This window comes from Rhamphochromis sp. 'chilingali' (assembly GCF_963969265.1).
Source record: "Rhamphochromis sp. 'chilingali' genome assembly, chromosome: 11".
NCBI lineage: Eukaryota > Metazoa > Chordata > Actinopteri > Cichliformes > Cichlidae > Rhamphochromis > Rhamphochromis sp. 'chilingali'.
Genome location: NC_137938.1, coordinates 2,330,503 through 2,337,109, shown reverse-complemented (window position 1 = coordinate 2,337,109; position 6,607 = coordinate 2,330,503).

Below are 6,607 nucleotides of genomic sequence, written 5' to 3'. Positions count from 1 at the left end.
TGCAAGCATTGCCACGGCTCGATTTCTTGAAATTTGGTTTCTGAGGGGGAGTTTATCTCTGGATGTGTGCAAATGTATGTGCATTCATGTGTTCCTGCGTTGAGATCTGAGGTTGGCTGGTAGGGTGGACCTCTGCGCATAATCACATGTGTGTGCAAACATTGCCACGGCTCGATTTCTTGGAATTTGGTTTCTGAGGGGGAGTTTATCTCTGGATGTGTGCAAATGTATGTGCATTCATGTGTTCCTGCGTGTAGATCTGAGGTTGGCTGGTAGGGTGTACCTCTGCGCATAATCACATGTGTGTGCAAACATTGCCACGGCTGGATTTCTTGGAATTTGGTTTCTTTGGGGTGAGTTTATCACTGGATGTGTGCAAATGTATGTGCATTCATGTGTTCCTGCGTTGAGATCTGAGGTTGGCTGGTAGGGTGGACCTCTGCGCATAATCACATGTGTGTGCAAGCATTGCCACAGCTCGATTTCTTGGAATTTGGTTTCTGAGGGGGAGTTTATCTCTGGATGTGTGCAAATGTTTGTGCATTCATGTGTGCTTGCGTGGAGATCTGAGGTTGGCTGGTAGGGTGGACCTCTGCGCATAATCACATGTGTGTGCAAGCATTGCCACGGCTGGATTTCTTGGAATTTGGTTTCTGAGGGGGAGTTTATCTCTGGATGTGTGCAAATGTATGTGCATTCATGTGTTCCTGCGTTGAGATCTGAGGTTGGCTGGTAGGGTGGACCTCTGCGCATAATCACATTTCCATTTCTGGATATCTTGGAATTTGGTTTCTCTGGGGGAGTTTATTTCTGGATGTGTCCAAATGTATGTGCATTCATGTGTGCTTGCGTGGAGATCTGAGGTTGGCTGGTAGGGTGGACCTCTGCGCATAATCACATGTATGTTCAAGAATTGCCACGGCTCGATTTCTTGGAATTTGGTTTCTCTTGGGGAGTTTATCTCTGGATGTGTGCAAATGTATGTGCATTCATGTGTTCCTGCGTTGAGATCTGAGGTTGGCTGGTAGGGTGGACCTCTGCGCATAATCACGTGTGTGCAAGCATTGCCACGGCTGGATTTCTTGGAATTTGGTTTCTCTGGGGGAGTTTATCTCTGGATGTGTGCAAATGTATGTGCATTCATGTGTTCCTGCGCTGAAATCTGAGGTTGGATGGTAGGGTGGACCTCTGCGCATAATCACATGTGTGTGCAAGCATTGCCACGGCTGGATTTCTTGGAATTTGGTTTCTGTTGGGGAGTTTATCTCTGGATGTGTGCAAATGTATGTGCATTCATGTGTGCTTGCGTGGAGATCTGAGGTGGGCTGGTAGGGTGGACCTCTGCGCATAATCACATGTGTGTGCAAACATTTACATTTCTGGATATCTTAGAATTTGGTTTCTGAGGGGGCGTTTATCTCTGGATGTGTGCAAATGTATGTGCATTCATGTGTTCCTGCGTTGAGATCTGAGGTTGGCTGGTAGGGTGGACCTCTGCGCATAATCACATGTGTGTGCAAGCATTGCCACGGCTGGATTTCTTGGAATTTGGTTTCTTTGGGGCGAGTTTATCTCTGGATGTGTGCAAATGTATGTGCATTCATGTGTTCCTGCGTTGAGATCTGAGGGTAGCTGGTAGGGTGGACCTCTGCGCATAATCACATGTGTGTGCAAGCATTGCCACGGCTGGATATCTTGGAATTTGGTTTCTCTTGGGGAGTTTATTTCTGGATGTGTCCAAATGTATGTGCATTCATGTGTTCCTGCGCTGAGATCTGAGGTTGGCTGGTAGGGTGGACCTCTGCGCATAATCACATGTGTGTGCAAGCATTGCCATGGCTCGATTTCTTGGAATTTGGTTTCTGAGGTGGAGTTTATCTCTGAATGTGTGCAAATGTATGTGCATTCATGTGTTCTTGCGTTGAGATCTGAGGTTGGCTGGTAGGGTGGACCTCTGCGCATAATCACATGTATGTGCAAGCATTGCCACGGCTCGATTTCTTGGAATTTGGATTCTTTGGGGTGAGTTTATCTCTGCATGTGTGCAAATGTATGTGCATTCATGTGTGCTTGCGTGGAGATCTGAGGTTGGCTGGTAGGGTGGACCTCTGCGCATAATCACATGTATGTGCAAGCATTGCCACGGCTCGATTTCTTGAAATTTGGTTTCTGAAGGGGAGTTTATCTTTGGATGTGTGCAAATGTATGTGCATTCATGTGTTCCTGCGTTGAGATCTGAGGTTGGCTGGTAGGGTGGACCTCTGCGCATAATCACATGTGTGTGCAAGCATTGCCACGGCTGGATTTCTTGGAATTTGGTTTCTCTTCGGGAGTTTATTTCTGGATGTGTCCAAATGTATGTGCATTCATGTGTTCCTGCGTTGAGATCTGAGGTTGGCTGGTAGGGTGGACCTCTGCGCATAATCACATGTGTGTGCAAGCATTGCCACGGCTCGATTTCTTGGAATTTGGTTTCTGTTGGGGAGTTTATCTTTGGATGTGTGCAAATGTATGTGCATTCATCTGTGCTTGCGTGGAGATCTGAGGTTGGCTGGTAGGGTGGACCTCTGCGCATAATCACATGTGTGTGCAAGCATTGCCACGGCTGGATTTCTTGGAATTTGGTTTCTGTTGGGGAGTTTATCTTTGGATGTGTGCAAATGTATGTGCATTCATCTGTGCTTGCGTGGAGATCTGAGGTTGGCTGGTAGGGTGGACCTCTGCGCATAATCACATGTATGTTCAAGAATTGCCACGGCTCGATTTCTTGAAATTTGGTTTCTGAGGGGGAGTTTATCTCTGGATGTGTGCAAATGTATGTGCATTCATCTGTGCTTGCGTGGAGATCTGTGTGGGCTGGTAGGGTGTACCTCTGCGCATAATCACACGTGTGTGCAAACATTGCCACGGCTGGATATCTTGGAATTTGGTTTCTCTTGGGGAGTTTGTTTCTGGATGTGTGCAAATGTATGTGCATTCATGTGTTCCTGCGCTGAGATCTGAGGTTGGCTGGTAGGGTGGACCTCTGCGCATAATCACATGTGTGTGCAAGCATTGCCACGGTTCGATTTCTTGGAATTTGGTTTCTGAAGGGGGGTTTATCTCTGGATGTGTGCAAATATATGTGCATTCAAGTGTGCCTGCGTGTAGATCTGAGGTTGGCTGGTAGGGTGGAACTCTGCGCATAATCACATGTGTGTGCAAACATTTCCATTTCTGGATATCTTGGAATTTGGTTTCTGAGGGGGCGTTTATCTCTGAATGTGTGCAAATGTATGTGCATTCATGTGTTCTTGCGTTGAGCTCTGAGGTTGGCTGGTAGGGTGGACCTCTGCGCATAATCACACGTGTGTGCAAGCATTGCCACGGCTGGATTTCTTGGAATTTGGTTTCTGAGGGGGAGTTTATCTCTGGATGTGTGCAAATGTATGTGCATTCATGTGTGCTTGCGTGGAGATCTGAGGTTGGCTGGTAGGGTGGACCTCTGCGCATAATCACATTTCCATTTCTGGATTTCTTGAAATTTGGTTTCTGAGGGGGAGTTTATCTCTGGATGTGTCCAAATGTATGTGCATTCATGTGTTCCTGCGTTGAGATCTGAGGTTGGCTGGTAGGGTGGACCTCTGCGCATAATCACATGTGTGTGCAAACATTGCCACGGCTGGATATCTTGGAATTTGGTTTCTCTTGGGGAGTTTGTTTCTGGATGTGTGCAAATGTATGTGCATTCATGTGTTCCTGCGCTGAGATCTGAGGTTGGCTGGTAGGGTGGACCTCTGCGCATAATCACATGTGTGTGCAAGCATTGCCACGGTTCGATTTCTTGGAATTTGGTTTCTGAAGGGGGGTTTATCTCTGGATGTGTGCAAATGTATGTGCATTCATGTGTGCCTGCGTGTAGATCGGAGGTTGGCTGGTAGGGTGGACCTCTGCGCATAATCACATGTATGTGCAAGCATTGCCACGGCTCGATTTCTTGGAATTTGGATTCTTTGGGGTGAGTTTATCTCTGGATGTGTGCAAATGTATGTGCATTCATGTGTGCTTGCGTGGAGATCTGAGGTTGGCTGGTAGGGTGGACCTCTGCGCATAATCACATGTATGTGCAAGCATTGCCATGGCTCGATTTCTTGGAATTTGGTTTCTCTGGGGGAGTTTATCTCTGGATGTGTGCAAATGTATGTGCATTCATGTGTTCCTGCGTTGAGATCTGAGGTTGGCTGGTAGGGTGGACCTCTGCGCATAATCACGTGTGTGCAAGCATTGCCACGGCTGGATATCTTGGAATTTGGTTTCTCTTGGGGAGTTTATTTCTGGATGTGTGCAAATGTATGTGCATTCATGTGTGCCTGCGTTGAGATCTGAGGTTGGCTGGTAGGGTGGACCTCTGCGCATAATCACATGTGTGTGCAAACATTTCCATTTCTGGATATCTTGGAATTTGGTTTCTGAGGGGGAGTTTATCTCTGAATGTGTGCAAATGTATGTGCATTCATGTGTTCTTGCGTTGAGCTCTGAGGTTGGCTGGTAGGGTGGACCTCTGCGCATAATCACATGTGTGTGCAAACATTTCCATTTCTGGATATCTTGGAATTTGGTTTCTCTGGGGGAGTTTATTTCTGGATGTGTCCAAATGTATGTGCATTCATGTGTTCCTGCATTGAGATCTGAGGTTGGCTGGTAGGGTGGACCTCTGCGCATAATCACATGTGTGTGCAAGCATTGCCACGGCTGGATTTCTTGGAATTTGGTTTCTCTTCGGGAGTTTATTTCTGGATGTCTCCAAATGTATGTGCATTCATGTGTTCCTGCGCTGAAATCTGAGGTTGGCTGGTAGGGTGGACCTCTGCGCATAATCACATGTGTGTGCAAGCATTGCCACGGCTCGATTTCTTGGAATTTGGTTTCTGTTGGGGAGTTTATCTCTGGATGTGTGCAAATGTATGTGCATTCATCTGTGCTTGCGTGGAGATCTGAGGTTGGCTCATAGGGTGGACCTCTGCGCATAATCACATGTGTGTGCAAGCATTGCCACGGCTCGATTTCTTGAAATTTGGTTTCTGAGGGGGAGTTTATCTCTGGATGTGTGCAAATGTATGTGCATTCATGTGTTCCTGCGTTGAGATCTGAGGTTGGCTGGTAGGGTGGACCTCTGCGCATAATCACATGTGTGTGCAAACATTGCCACGGCTCGATTTCTTGGAATTTGGTTTCTGAGGGGGAGTTTATCTCTGGATGTGTGCAAATGTATGTGCATTCATGTGTTCCTGCGTGTAGATCTGAGGTTGGCTGGTAGGGTGTACCTCTGCGCATAATCACATGTATGTGCAAACATTGCCACGGCTGGATTTCTTGGAATTTGGTTTCTTTGGGGTGAGTTTATCACTGGATGTGTGCAAATGTATGTGCATTCATGTGTTCCTGCGTTGAGATCTGAGGTTGGCTGGTAGGGTGGACCTCTGCGCATAATCACATGTGTGTGCAAGCATTGCCACAGCTCGATTTCTTGGAATTTGGTTTCTGAGGGGGAGTTTATCTCTGGATGTGTGCAAATGTTTGTGCATTCATGTGTGCTTGCGTGGAGATCTGAGGTTGGCTGGTAGGGTGGACCTCTGCGCATAATCACATGTGTGTGCAAGCATTGCCACGGCTGGATTTCTTGGAATTTGGTTTCTGAGGGGGAGTTTATCTCTGGATGTGTGCAAATGTATGTGCATTCATGTGTTCCTGCGTTGAGATCTGAGGTTGGCTGGTAGGGTGGACCTCTGCGCATAATCACATTTCCATTTCTGGATATCTTGGAATTTGGTTTCTCTGGGGGAGTTTATTTCTGGATGTGTCCAAATGTATGTGCATTCATGTGTGCTTGCGTGGAGATCTGAGGTTGGCTGGTAGGGTGGACCTCTGCGCATAATCACATGTATGTTCAAGAATTGCCACGGCTCGATTTCTTGGAATTTGGTTTCTCTTGGGGAGTTTATCTCTGGATGTGTGCAAATGTATGTGCATTCATGTGTTCCTGCGTTGAGATCTGAGGTTGGCTGGTAGGGTGGACCTCTGCGCATAATCACGTGTGTGCAAGCATTGCCACGGCTGGATTTCTTGGAATTTGGTTTCTCTGGGGGAGTTTATCTCTGGATGTGTGCAAATGTATGTGCATTCATGTGTTCCTGCGCTGAAATCTGAGGTTGGATGGTAGGGTGGACCTCTGCGCATAATCAAATGTGTGTGCAAGCATTGCCACGGCTGGATTTCTTGGAATTTGGTTTCTGTTGGGGAGTTTATCTCTGGATGTGTGCAAATGTATGTGCATTCATGTGTGCTTGCGTGGAGATCTGAGGTGGGCTGGTAGGGTGGACCTCTGCGCATAATCACATGTGTGTGCAAACATTTACATTTCTGGATATCTTGGAATTTGGTTTCTCTTGGCGAGTTTATCTCTGGATGTGTGCAAATGTATGTGCATTCATGTGTTCCTGCGTTGAGATCTGAGGTTGGCTGGTAGGGTGGACCTCTGCGCATAATCACATGTGTGTGCAAGCATTGCCACGGTTCGATTTCTTGGAATTTGGTTTCTGAAGGGGGGTTTATCTCTGGATGTGTGCAA